Source organism: Rhinatrema bivittatum, chromosome 8 (genome assembly GCF_901001135.1).
Source record: "Rhinatrema bivittatum chromosome 8, aRhiBiv1.1, whole genome shotgun sequence".
Taxonomy (NCBI): Eukaryota; Metazoa; Chordata; class Amphibia; order Gymnophiona; family Rhinatrematidae; genus Rhinatrema; species Rhinatrema bivittatum.
The window spans coordinates 165,037,212-165,052,059 of NC_042622.1; the positions used below are offsets into that span (position 1 = coordinate 165,037,212).

Here is a 14,848-nt window from a genome sequence, read left to right on the forward strand (position 1 = left end):
CTGGACAGCTTTCTGATTCAAATTGAGAGAAAGCAGCGCACTCAACATGTTTTATTCAATTACTGAGTTTTAATTCTGAAGAAAAGTTTCAGGCTGGTAACCCTGAGACGTGAAGTGCTAGTTACAGCACAGGCAGCAGCAGTGCAAGCTATACACACACACACGTGCACACGTCAACTGGACCATTAGGTAATCGAGGGGTTAAAGGGGCACTTAGGGAAGACAAGGCCATAGCAGAAAGACTAAATTGTTGGGAATGGTATTTTAATGGTGATGATTTGGAAGAACTGAAACAAATCACAGTGAACTTGGATGGTGTAATAGTGCAGATTGATAAACTACAGGGTAGAAAATCATCTGGACCAGATGGTATACACCCAGAGTTTTAAAAGAAATAAAAAATGAAATTTCAGACCTATTAGAAATTTGTAACCTATCATTAAAATCATCTGTTGTACCTGACAACTGGAGGGTGGCCAATGTAACCCCAATATTTACAAAGGGCTCCAGGAGTGATCCAGGATAGTATAGACCAGCGAGTCTGACTTCTATTCCGGGATAAAATCATGGAACCTGTTCTAAAGAATAAAATCACAAAATATTTGAATAGACATAGTTTAATGAGACAAAGCCAGCATGGGTTTACCCAACGGAAGTCTTGCCTCACAAATCTGCTAAATCTTTTTTTTGAAGGGGTTAATAAAAATATGCATAAAGGTGAACTGGTAGATGTAATGTATTTGGATTTTCAGAAGGCATTTGACAAAGTTCCCCATGAGAGTCTTCTAAGAAAATTAAAAAGTCATGGGAAAGGAGGAAATGTCCTTTTGTGCATTGCAAACTGGTTAAAGACAGGAAACAGAGTATAGTATTAAATGGTCTGTTTTCTCAGTGGAGAAGCATAAACAGTGGAGTGCCTCAGGGATCTGTACTAGGACCAGTGCTTTTTAATATATTTATAAAAGGGGAGAGCAGCAGAAGGCCCTGACATTGGCTTCTCCACCTAGCGTGAGTGACTGGGGCGGCTCTTCCCTCATTGAAGTCATCTGAGGCACCAGAGCCTTTTAAAAGCCGGTACACAGAGACATGATGCTGCCGGCACGCACCTAGGAGCAGACTTTTGGAGGAATTCTGCCGATTTTTGTAAATACTGACTCAGATGTGGAAGAGCCTTCCCCCACCAAGGCAGCTGGAATCCCAGCTGACTTTGGATCCTTTCAATTTTACTAGCCTTCCAGTATCAGGAGCAATTGATGTTGGAGCACCTAGCTCCGTTCTGTTGGGATCTTTCACCTCCCTGACTCCTGAATGTCTACTTACACCTCTAAATGTTTCACAGCTGGGTTTAGATCTTCACTCTGGGGCTACCAAAGTTTCCCTGTCTTTAAACCCTAGTGGGGTTTCCCAGTTAATGGAGAAGGTAACATCAACTCCAGGGGGATCTCTCCCTCCGAGAAGTCCGCTGTTATTACATTGGAGGCTCTATGGAATGCAGTGACTAAAATAGAAGAGGCTCTGTCGCAAGGATTGATATCATGTTAAATACTACGGGTGCCTTAGCAGTCTAAACCAACAAACATGCTCAGACTATTCCAGCTCAAGCTAAAGAACTACATAAAATGCAGGGGCAATAGAAGAAACTCATCCAAATAAATGATTGCTTACTTAAAGATAATTTGTTATTGAGGAGGAGAGTTGAAGACTTGGGAACCAAGCTAAATGTAGAAATTTACGTTTCCCTAATTTTCACAGATGTCCAATGATTTCTCCGTTGGCGATGCTTGATCATTTTTATTTGGATTATTTAAAATTTTTCAAAGAAACTAATCCCACGGTGAGCAGGGTTTGCTACCTTCCTTCTTCTGATGATTTGAGTAATAGGAATTGTAATGTCTCCTTTCATCTTTCGAGGTTTCTTGAGGCATCATCTTCATCCATTCTTATTCAAGATAGTGCTATGTTTTTGCGTCTTAGGCAACAGCAGTTCTTGTGCCATAAGGTGGATGTGTTTCCAGATGTGAGAGATACTCAGATACGAAGGAAAAGGTTTCTGGAAATGAAGCCTAGGCCATTGATCCTTGCTGTCACCTTTTTGCTCCGATATCTGTCTAAATTTATTTACTTATTTATTTCACAGATTTATAATCCGCAATTCACAGAGCATCAATATGAATTACAACAAAAATATACAATAAAACATACAAAACAATAAAATATCCAATAAAATATATATGTATGGTTAAACTGCAAGAGGCAAAATGTATTTTCTTTGACCCCACTCAATTGGAAAATTGTATCCAAAATAAAACCATGCCCCAGAATTAGTAGGTAGTGGCTTGTAATTTAATGGCTGTTTGTAATATTTTCTTTTTTTAATTCTCCCCTTATAATTAACAGAAGAACATAATATAAGAATACAAAATGTGCCATATTGGGTCCAGTATCCTATTTCCAACAGTGGCCAATCCAAGTCACAAGTACCTGGCAAGTATCCAAACATTAAATAGATCCCAAGCTACTATTCCTTATTGATTTATAGCAGTTTATGGATTTGTCCTCCAGGAACTTGTCCAAATCTTTTTTTAAACCCAGCTTTACTAACTGCTTTAACCACTTCCTTTACAACAAATTCCAGAGCTTAATTGTGCGTTGAGTAAAAAAAGTATTTTCTCCGATTTGTTTTAAATGTGCTACTTGCTAACTTTGTGGAGTGCCCCTAGTCCTTGTGTTATCTGAAAGAGTAAATAACTGATTCACATTTACCCATTTAAGTCCTTTCATGATTTTTCAGACCTCAATCATATCCCCCCTCAGCTGTCTCTTCGCCAAGCTGAACTGCCCTAACCTAATGTGACCTGATTACATGGGCAAGATGGTATTTGCTTGATTTTTTGTCTTCTTTATTGTTTTATCTTGTTTTGTAATATACTTACATGCCCGAGGATGTTTCCTACACCAAGATTATTTTTGTATAATTTTGTGTTAAATTCATAAATAATAAATATAAAAAATTCTAAAAATATTTATAAATGATCTGGAAAGAGAAACAATGAGTGAGGTGATCAAATTTGCAGATGACACAAAATTATTCAGAGTAGTTAAATCACAAGCGGATAGTGATAAATTACAGGAGGACCTTGCCGAGACTGGAAGATTGGGCATCCAAATGGCAGATGAAATTTAATGTGGACAAGTGCAAGTTGATGCATATAAGGAAAAATAACCCATGCTGTAGCTACATGATGTTCCCTGTACGTACCTGGATCAGTCCAGACCCTGGGTTATGTCACCAATCCAGCAGAGGGAGGCAGAGAAAACATTCTGATGACTCTGACGTATACCCTGGAGCACCACCTGCAGTCAATCAGTATTTCTCTGTCTCCCAGCAGAGGTGGACGGTCCTAACCCCTGCAGTCTGTGGTAGTTTGTTATTTTTTAGTCAGGTAGTTTAGGAGTTAATTTTTTGCAGACTTTCTTTTTCTTTTGAAGAGAGCCTGTTCTTTTCATTTAAGTTATTTAAAAAAAAAAAGGTTTTATTTTTCTTCACAGCTGTTTCACTGCCTCCCGGAAGGTTGCCAAGTCCTGGGAGGACTATCCCTCCTGGTTTTGAGGCTGCCGGAGTTGGGGAGGTTTTGTACCCAGCAACCACTCCTGGCAGGGGTGATACTGGGGGGCCCGGCTCACTCACCCTACTTGGAGCAGCTCCTGGAGGCCGCGGCATTTCGGTCAGGTAAAAAATAAAAATAATTCTTCATAGCTGAATCGTTGTTTACTTACCTTTTGGTGTTCGGTGGGCCCGTGCCTTTGTTTTTCGCTGGGGTTTCTTTAAGTTTTTTAAGTTTATTTCATACTTTTTATTTCGCACCGTTTTTTCTTTATAATGCTGCGAGGTGTGGCTTGCCGTGCTTGTGGAGATGGGCGCACGCGTCTCTTCAGGGAGAGTCTCTGTTCATCCTGTCTCCCCGGGGGGGGGCGGGAAGGCTCATCAAGTTTGCCGATAACAAAAGGAACTCTGCCACTTCGCGCAGCCCCAAAACCTCGGCCCGGCTGCTCTCCTGCCCGGACTCATTTCGCTGCAGTGCTGGAACTGAGGCACTCCTGTCTACTCTGAGGGTGGCGACACATCAAGCTATTCCAGATCTCCAAGATTGTAAGCTGGAGGTTCAGCTTAAGTGAATTTTTGAGGTTTCTGCTCTTGTTGTGCGGGCAGCCATGTGTAGTAGCTTGGCTTTGCGAGCTGGACTAAGATGGGTCCAGGCTTTACAAAACAATTCTTCCCTCTCTGAAGAGGAAGTTGCTCAGGCTGGTAGGCTGGAAGCTACAGTTGCTTATAGAGCAACATATGCTTTATATGATCTCATTAGGACCTCGGCTCGCTCTATCGTTGCTTCTGTATCGGCTCGCAGACTTCTCTGGTTGAGGAATTGGTTCGCAGACGCATCCTCCAAAGCTCAATTAGGGGCTTTACCCTTTAAGGGAAAATGTATTATTTGATAAGGAATTGGAAGATTTAATTTTGTCCCTAGGGGAAAATAAGATTCACAAATTGCCAGAGGACCGTCCTAGACCTAGAAGCTCTTTTTCATCTCGCTCTCGTTTTCGGTCTAACAGAAGATTTCGTTCTTCTCGTCCGTCGGCTCCTCCAGCTAAACAGTCTTCAGGTAGACAACAGAATTGGTCTGTCCTTTCGTGGCCGCCGCTTTGGTAGACCTGGAACATCCCAAGTCTCAGGAGGCACAAAGTCTGTCCAATGAGATAAGGCTGGTCCTTTCTCCGGTTCCCATCATAGGGGGCAGGCTGTCTCTGTTTTACGGAGAATGGGCCAGATGTACGTCGGATCAATGGGTTCTATCAGTGATAAATCAAGGTTACGCTTTAGATTTTGTTCGGCTTCACCACCTGTTCCTAATTTCACCGTGTTCTTCCCTACAAAAGCATCTCATAATCCAAGACTCGCTACAGCGTTTAAGCAACCTAGGAGCTATAGTTCCAGTTCCAACATCGGAAAGGTCGTTATTCAATTTTCTTTGTCGTTCCCAAAAAGGAAGGAACCTTTCGTCCCATTTTTTATCTCAAAAGGGTTAACCGTTGTCTAAGGATTCCAAAGTTCCAGATGGAGACTCTTCGGTCTGTCATAGCTTCGGTTCACAGAGGAGAATTTCTAGCATCTCTTGACCTCACCGAAGCTTATCTTCATATCGGCATTCGATCCATTCATCAGACGTTTCTCAGGTTTTGCATTCTAGGGCAACATTATCAATTCAGGGCTCTCCTGTTCGGATTAGCCACAGCTCCCAGAACATTTACCAAGATAATGGTTGTGGTAGCCGCTCAACTCAGGAAGGAGGGCCTGTTGGTACATCCGTACCTGGACAACTGGTTGATTCGAGCGAAGTCGGAATCTCTTTGTTATTATACAATCAACAGAGTAATCAGCCTTTTGCAGTCTCTAGGCTGGGTGATCAACGAAGACAAGAGTCACCTATTACCTTCCCAATCTCTGGAGTTTTTGGGTGCACGGTTCGACACTCGTCAAGGGATAGTGTTCCTTCCGGAGCATCGCCTTCTCAAGCTTCAATCACAAATTCGAGACTTACAGTCTATTCCTATTCCTTGTGTGCGGGATTACTTGATAGTTTTAGGTTCAATGACCTCTACTCTGGAGTTGGTTCCCTGGGCCTTTGCGCACATGAGACCACTTCAGTCTGCATTGCTTTCACGCTGGAATCCGGTTTCAAAACTATACCATCTTCCCCTTCCTCTTACAGAGGATTGGTGGTTACAGACAGCGAATCTGCAACGAGGTGTACCGCTAGGGATTCCAGAATGGACTGTGGTCACTACCGACGCCAGTCTTTCAGGCTGGGGAGCGGTATGTCAGAATACATCTGTTCAGGGTCAGTGGTCCGAAGAGGAAGCGCAGTGGTCGATCAGTCTTTTAGAGACCAGAGTGGTTCGTTTAGCCTTAATCGCTCTTCAACCTCTTCTTTGCAGGAAGTCGGTACGGGTTCTTTCCGACAATGCAACCATGGTAGTGTACATCAACCGTCAGGGAGGAACCCAAAGCTTCCTGGTAGCTCAGGAAGCACAACAGCTGATCGCCTGGGCAGAGCAACATCTGCTCAGCATCTCAGCCTCACACATTGCCAGGGTGGACAACATTCAAGCCGACTTTCTCAGTCGGCATCATCTCGACCCAGGCGAGTGGGAACTGTGCGAGGAAGCCTATCAAATGATATGCAACAGATGGTCCACTCCGGCAATGGATCTCATGGCCACATTTCAGAATGCCAAAGCCCCTCGGTTCTTGAGCGGAAGGAGTAGATGCTCTGGTACTTCCTTGGCCAAGGGATGTTCTTCTCTACGTGTTCCCTCCCTGGCCTCTGATGGGCAAGGTTCTGCGTCGGATAGAAGTTCAACAAGTCGACGTTGTCTTAGTGGCTCGCAGACCTGGTCAGATTAGCACTGGACAGTCCCCTTCGATTTCAAGATCTTCCGTGCCTTCTGTCTCAGGGTCCAGTTTGTTTGGAAGAGGTCGAACGCTTCTCTTTAGCGGCATGGCTTTTGAGAGGCGTCGGCTAAAGAATAAAGGTTTTCCAGATGCTGTAGTGACTACTTTATTGCGCTCTAGAAAACCTTCTACATCTTTGGCTTATGCAAGGGTCTGAAAGGTTTTTGAATCTTGGTGTAATGAGCATCAAGTAGATCCAGTTCACTCTTCTGTATCCAATATTTTATCTTTTTTACAAGATGGATTAGCCAAGGGTTTGTCCTGTAGTTCCTTACGGGTACAAGTGGCAGCGCTTGGATGTTTTCATGGTAAGGTTCAGGGATTATCCTTGGCTGCGCATGCGGATGTAGTGCGTTTTCTCAAAGGTGCGCAACATCTATGTCCTCCATTTCGGAATCCTTGTCCTGCTTGGAGTTTGAATTTGGTTCTTAGGGCTCTGTGTTCGGCTCCCTTTGAACCCCTTAATCATGCGACATTGAAGGTGGTGTTTCTTGTGGCCATTTCTTCAGCTCATAGAATTTCAGAGTTGCAGGCTTTGTCTTGCAGAGAGCCTTTTCTTAGAATTTCTGATACAGGAATTTCATTACGGACTGTACCATCTTTTTTTACCTAAGATAGTATCTTCTTTCCATTTAAATCAGTCCATAGAGCTTCCGGCTTTTCCGTGTTTAGATTGTTTGGATCCTTCCTCAAGGGATCTTAAAAAATTGGATGTACGACGAGCTCTGTTGCGTTATCTTGAAGTTACAAACAATTTTCGATTGTCTGATCATTTGTTTGTTTTGTGGAGTGGCCCTCGCAAAGGTCATAAGGTTTCGAAGGCTATGATTGCTAGTTGGTTAAAAGAGACAATTCGTTCAGCTTATCTTCTAGCTCGTCGTGACCTTCCTGAAGGGTTGAGAGCTCATTCTACTAGGTCACAGGCTACCTCTTGGGCAGAATGTCAGTTAGTTTCTCCTCAGGAGATTTGTAAAGCAGCGACTTGGAAGTCGTTGTATACTTTTGCTCGTCATTACCACTTGGATGTTCACGCTCCAAGTTCAGCAGCCTTCGGAGAGAGTGTTCTCCGAGCAGGACTCTCTGGGTCCCACCCTAATTGAATCAGCTCTGGTACATCCCAGGGTTTGGACTGATCTAGGTACTTACAGGGAAAGGAAATTTGGTTCTTACCTGCTAATTTTCGTTCCTGTAGTACCATGGATCAGTCCAGATGCCCACCCTTTATGTCTGTGTATTATATTTGTCTTTTCGGAGAGTCCGCTCGTTCACTGTTTGGGTGATTAAACCGCCTTTCATGCTGTCTATTTTTCTTAATATTTTCTTGTTTATTCCCAAGATTTTTTGGGGGGGATTCTGCTTCCATTTAGGATTTGTGAGTTGGAAATTCGTTCTCCTGTTTAGATAGCTAGTTAATATGTTAGTAGTTAAATTTCTGCTTTGATACTGGTCAATACTGATTGACTACAGGTGGTGCTCCTAGTCAGAGTCATTAGAATGTTTTCTCTGCCTCCCTCTGCTGGATTGGTGACATAACCCAGGGTCTGGACTGATCCATGGTACTACAGGAACGAAAATTAGCAGGTAATAACCAATTTTCCTTTAAGTAGCATATTAGGAGTTACCACCCAGGAAAAAGGTCTGGGTGTCATAGTGAATAATACATTGAAATCGTCAGCTCAGTGTGATGTGGCGGTCAAAAAAGTAAACAGAATGTTAGAAATTATTAGGAAGCAAATGGCAAATAAAACAGAGTGTTAGGGTTCGTAAGTTAGTGGGCCCTCACTGTCGGGAGGCGAGGTCTGTAGCAACAGGTGACACAGCCCAGGAAGTACGGAGAGAGCAGGAGACTGGGGTGTGGATACAATAGCCAGAATAAGTCCTCCTAGTGGTGAAGTGCAGAGCAGGCCTCGAGTGGGGAATGCAAGGCAGGGTATGGAGGAGTGCTGAGAGAGGGACCCCAGGGGGTGGAGCCACGGAGTGAGTCAGCACGGAAGGAGTGACGTGGACTTACCCGAGGAGTGGGGAAGCCCAGGGGTCTCTGGCTATGCACGTGGACACTACACCAAGGAGCGGGGAAGTGCTGGTACAGTCTCTGAGGTGAAAGCAGGACGCTACCTTGAGGAACGGAGAGTGAGTGTAGTCACTGAAATACTCAAGGCATTACCCCGAGGAGTTGGGAAGCGCGGCACAGTCACTGAGGTAACAGCGTGCTGCCCCGAGGAGTGGGGAATGCCGCACAGTCACAGACTTAAGGTAATGGCCCACGGAGCGTGGTACACCAATGCTGAGTCTTCATGAAGCAGGGTAGTAAGGCAATGGCCTGCAGGGCGGAGTACACCTACGTTGAGTCTCCACGAAGCAGAGTAGTAAGGCAATGGCCAGCAGAGCGGGGTATACCAATGTTGGGTCTCCACGAATAGAGTAGTTCTGGAAGCAACCCCGAGGAGCGGGGGAGCTGGCAGGCAGCGTCCGAGGCACAGGGCCCTCTGAGGAGCGGATAGCCAGAGCCAGGAACAAGGCCCTCGAGGAGCGGGTACCCGAGAGTGTCTCACACCAGGAGGAACAGGAACCAGGAAGGAGGAGAGATCAGCAGGATACAGCAAGGAAGGAACTCGTTGCCAAGTCAGTTAGAGCCAGGCCCCAGTGGTGCTTAAGAGTCCAGGGCTAGTGATGTCATCAGGAGGAGACGCCCCTGAGGTTTCCACTCTGGCATCCTTAAAGGAGGGCCATGTAACGCGCACGGTGCTTAAGAAGGCCCAGAGTAGACATGGTGGTCGGCGGCGTCCTCACCGCCCTGGGGAGTCCCGGAACGGGGCAATGTGCATCGGAAGCAGCTAGCCACAGCCGCGAGTTCCCCCAAGGGAGAGAGGGCGGCAGCATACAAAGTGAGTAATAGCGGTCGCAGAGGATGTGAATGAAATGAAGAGAAGAGGCATGGGGGTGGCTTACAGGAATGACGGCTACTACCCTTATTCAATAAACATACACACGGTTAATGCGACTCCAACTTTGCTCTATGCTTCAACGGCAAGAGGAAATGTGGGGAAAAGGATCTGCATTCACAAATAAGCGTGGGAGTAGCTTGCTTGTTACAGCGGTTACTACCACAAACCAAATTAGCCTGATACTTCACTTTCAATGCATATCCAAGCAGCTCTCTGCTTCAACGGCAGGGGGAATGAAGAAAAGAGGATTTATATTCAGACAACAACCAACAAGGACTAAATTGTACAGGCTGGGCAAACAAATAAGCATGGGAGTAGCTTGCTTATTGCAGCGGTTACTACCCCTAACCATTTAGGCTTGATACTTCACATTGATGCAGCTCCAGCACTGCTCTCTACATCAATTGGCGGGGGTGGAAGGAAATTAGAACCAAAAAGGGCCCTGACCTCACCGGTCAGCATAACAGATAAGTATGAGAATAAACAGATAAATAAACAGATAAATAAATAAATAAATAAATAAACAGATAAATAAATAAACAGATAAATAAACAGATAATAACAGATAAGTATGAGGTTAAACAATTACATTGTTTAACCTCTCCCCTCTTCCAGTTCCAAGTTAATTTTCCCTGTTATATTGTAACTTTCTCACACCTTTTAATTGATTCTCTGTATTTAAAGTTCAAATTTGTATTGGAAATATTTATTACGTTACGCTATACTTTGCACACATTGTTATTTGTAAACCGGGTTGATGTGATCCCTATCATGAAACTCGGTATAACAAAAATAATAAATAAATAAATAAATAAATAAATAAGTAGGAAAGCTTGCTGGGCAGACTGGATGAGCCATTTGCTCTTCTTCTGCCATCATTTCTGTGTTTCTATAACACAGAGAATGTCATAATACCTCTATATCACTCCATGGTGAGACTGCCCCTTGAATACTGTGTGCCATTCTGGTCACCACATCTAAAAAAAAGATATAGTTGCACTGGAGAAGGTACAGAGAAGGGAGACCAAAATGATAAAGGGAATGGAACAGCTCCCCTATGAGGAAAGGCTGAAGAAGTAAGGGCTGTTCAGCTTGGAAAAGAGATGGCTGGAGGGGGTTATGATAAAGGTCTACAAAATCATGAGTGGAATAAAATGGGTAAATATGAATCATTTATTTACTCTTTCAAATAATACAAATACTAAGGAACACGCCATAAAGGTAATAAGTAGCACATTTAAAACAAATTCACTCAATGCACAATCAAACTATGGAATTCATTGTTGGAGGATGTGTTAAAGTCAGCTAGCATAGCTGGGTTTAAAAAAGTTTTGGACAAGTTCTTGGAGATGTCCATAAACTTTTATTAGAGTAAAAACAATAGGAATCGGATGATCACACGAAGCCCTTTATTATGTGCCCGACTCTGGCCGAGTTTCGCTCGTAGAGCTGCCTCAGGGGCAATTCAATTGGCAGGATTTTAACAATGCCTGCTGGGCTGCTGTCACATGTACACTGTCACAAAATCACGTACAGAAATTTATTAATTCCTACGGAACGTACTGAACATCATTCTGCTGTAGCACATTTAAAACAAATTCACTCAATGCACAATCAAACTATGGAATTCATTGTTGGAGGATGTGTTAAAGTCAGCTAGCATAGCTGGGTTTAAAAAAGTTTTGGACAAGTTCTTGGAGATGTCCATAAACTTTTATTAACAGATAGATATGAGAAAAGCCACTACTTATCACTGCCAGGTACTTGTGACCTGGATTGACCGCTGTTGGAAACAGGATTCTGGACTTCATGGACCCTCGGTCTGACCCAATATAGCAATTCTTATGTTGTTATGTTCCTGTGTCCCACCACAGAGCAGGTACAGCATAGGAAGCAGTAGTGCAAGCTTCACCCATACAGACAGACAGACACACTCACACAAACACACACACACTACCCAAATGCCACATCACAGAATAGGTACAGCATAGGCAGCAGTCCTTAAACACACACACACATACAAACGCACCCACTGCCCCACCACAGAACAGATACAGCTCAGGCAGCGGAAGTGCAAGCTTTCCTCACACACAGACACACACACCCACACATGCATGCATACAGAAACACACATTACCCCACCACAGAACATGTACAGCAAAGGCAGTAGAAGTGAAAGCTTCCCTCCAAAACAGAGAGATATACACACACACAGAACAGGTACAGCACAGGAAGAAGCAGTGTAAGCTTCTCACACACACACACACTGCCTCACCACAGAACAGGTACAGCACAGTCAGAAGAGGTGCAAGCTTCCCTCACACACAAACACACACACTCATTCACACCCACACATACATGCATGCACACAGACACACACACACACAAAGGCAGCAGAAGTGCAAGCTTCCCTCACACAGAGATATACACACACACACAGAGGACAGGTACAGCACAGGCAGAAGTAGTACAAGCTTCACCCACACATGCACACCCGCACATACATCATGCACACAGAAACACACACATTGCTCCACCACAGAACAGGTATAGCTCAGGCAGAAGCAATGCAAGCTTCCCTCACACAGACACACATAACCCTGCCACCGCACCTAAATCCCATACTTAGAGATCCTTGCCCTGCTTACTGATATTGCAGGTCAGACTGCCAGCCAAGCATGAGGTATCTCTGAACTTGGGACTGGATAACACTGCCACCCACACACACAGACACACTGCCCCACCACAGAACAGGTACAACACAGGCAGAAGCAATGCAAGCTTCACCCACACAGACACACATAACCCTGCCACTGCACCTAATCCCATACTTAGAGATCCTTGCCCTGCTTACTGATATTGTAGGTCAGACTGCCAGCCAAGCACGAGGTATCTCTGAACTTGGGACTGGATAACACTGCCACCCACCCACACACACACACACACACAGACACACACACAACAGGTACAACACAGGCAGAAGCAATGCAAGCTTCACCCACACAGGCACACATAACCCTGCCACCACACCTAATCCCATACTTAGAGATCCTTGCCCTGCTTACTGATATTGCAGGTCAGACTGCCAGCCAAGCACGAGGTATCTCTGAATTTGGGACTGGATAACATTGCCCCATGTGCCTGCTGCATCGATTGCACCTGAACATGAGATAAAGCTTCTCTGAGGCAATGATCTACCCCCATAACTTTCTTCTCTCAGATGGCTTCAGCATTCTCACATGGAGGTGCAGCCTTTATGCTCCTGTATTTTGTATCTTGCTAGAATCTGGGTCACAGAACTGAACTAATTAAAGTCATGTTCACTAAAAGGTTTTTGGCAATGTGAAAAAATATCAACAATGCTATTTAAACATAGATTACATAAGGAAGAGAACAGCTGTTGTAGAACTACAGACTTATAATATCTAGGATAAAGAGAGAATTAGAAATGTAAACATTGATAGCAGATAGAGACAGCTAGACCTTTCCATATCTTGTACAAACAGTACCCTCTGCGTTTATCCTCAGTTCTGCATTACTCACGATCCTCTATCTTTCTTCATAGCCTTCTTAAAGCATTGTGCCACATTTATCCCTCTCACTTACAGTACCCCTGTTATCCTGAGAGGGGGAAACTTAATTCACACAACCAGTGTTACTCTGAGAAGGGGAACCATAGATATTTCTCTGAAAGGGGGATCCATTGCTCGCAATGCAAGTGTAACCCTGAAAGGAGGAATCATCACTCACAGTTCCAGTATTTCAATGAGAGGAGAGCTTTCACTTGCAATACCAGTGTTACTCTGAGAGAGAGAGGTTTCTCTTGCAATACCAGCTTTACTCTGAGAGGGGAAGTTTCATTTTCAATACCCATGTTACTCTGAGAGGGAAGGTTTATCTTGCAGCACACATGTTACTCTGAGAGGGGAGGATTCACTCGCAATACCAGTGTTACTCTGAGAGGGGAGGTTTTTCTTGCAGCACACATGTTACTCTGAGAGGGGAGGATTCACTCGCAATACCAGTGTTACTCTGAGAGGGGAGGATTCACTCGCAATACCAATGTTACTCTGAGAGGGGAGGTTTTTCTTGTAGTACCCATGTTACTCTGAGAAGTGCGGCTTCACTCACAATACCAGTGTTACTCTGAGAGGGGAGGATTCACTTGCAATACCAGTGTTACTCTGAGAGGGGAGGTTTTTCTTGCAGCACACATGTTACTCTGAGAGGGGAGGATTCACTCGCAATACCAGTGTTACTCTGAGAGGGGAGGATTCACTCGCAATACCAGTGTTACTCTGAGAGGGGAGGTTTTTCTTGTAGTACCCATGTTACTCTGAGAAGTGCGGCTTCACTCACAATACCAGTGTTACTCTGAAAGGGGAGGTTTCACTCACAATACCAATGTTAATCTGAAAGGGGAGGTTTCTCTTGCAGTACCCATGTTACTCTGAGAGGGGAGGTTTCACTCAATATACCAGTGTTACTCTCAGAGGGGAGGTTTCACTCACAATACCAGTGTTTGTGTGTCTTGAACTTAATAGTGGACCCTTGGGTCGAGGCGAGCAAAGACTCCGCCCACAGGGAGGAGCCCTGTGGGCCCTTACCCTGACAGGCAAGGTCTCAGCAGAGATACAACAGAGAGACAACTTTATTGTACAGCAGCAAATCCTGTAGAGCAAGCAGCTGAGGCTGGAATCAGCTGATCAGTCCAGTAGAACTCCGCAGCGCAGAGAGTCCCGCTGACTACCTTATCTAGGCTAGGTTGTGCTGGCTGTCCCAATAGTGGTCCGCAGCATGGGGTAGGCCGGAAGCTGCTGGTAGAATGCACAAGACACAATGGATCCAGTAGTGGTCCACAAGCGGGGTAACCCAAGAATCCATGCCACAAAGGTAGAGTACTCACACTGGGAAGGTAGAGGCAGAGGTAGCAAAGCCCCGAGGATGACTGGAGCAGGATCAGCAGGAGAAGATGAGAACGATGCAGGAACTCACTGAAATGTGAAGAGAGAGAGAGATGGCTCTCCGAGGAGTGGATAGCCTTGAGTGTGGCAAGGCCCCCGAGGAGCAGGTACCTAGGTTACCCAGTAGTCAGTGAGGAAGTCCTAAGATAGCAGAACTAGCAGGACGAGATTCCTTGCTAACTCGAAGCTCAGATGCTCATCTGGGTTTAAGTATCGTGAGTGGGTGACATCTCTTGCAGTACCCATGTTACTCTGAGAGGGAAGGTTTCTCTTGCAGTACCAGTATCACTCAGAGCAGGAGCCATCACTCACAGTACCAGTGTTACTCTGAGAGGGGAGGTTTCACTCAATATACCAGTGTTAATCTGAGAGGGGAGGTTTCACTCGCAATACCAGTGTTACTCTGAGAGGGGAGGTTTCACTCAATG

At 44.8% G+C, this 14,848-nt stretch overlaps 1 protein-coding gene across 2 annotated transcripts in view; it reads left to right on the top strand.

The window, feature by feature from the left end:
• Nucleotides 1–14,848, top strand: part of LOC115096552 (adenine phosphoribosyltransferase-like) — a 55,023-nt gene that overhangs the window by 36,689 nt on the left and 3,486 nt on the right. The gene's annotated exons all lie outside the window — the stretch shown is intronic.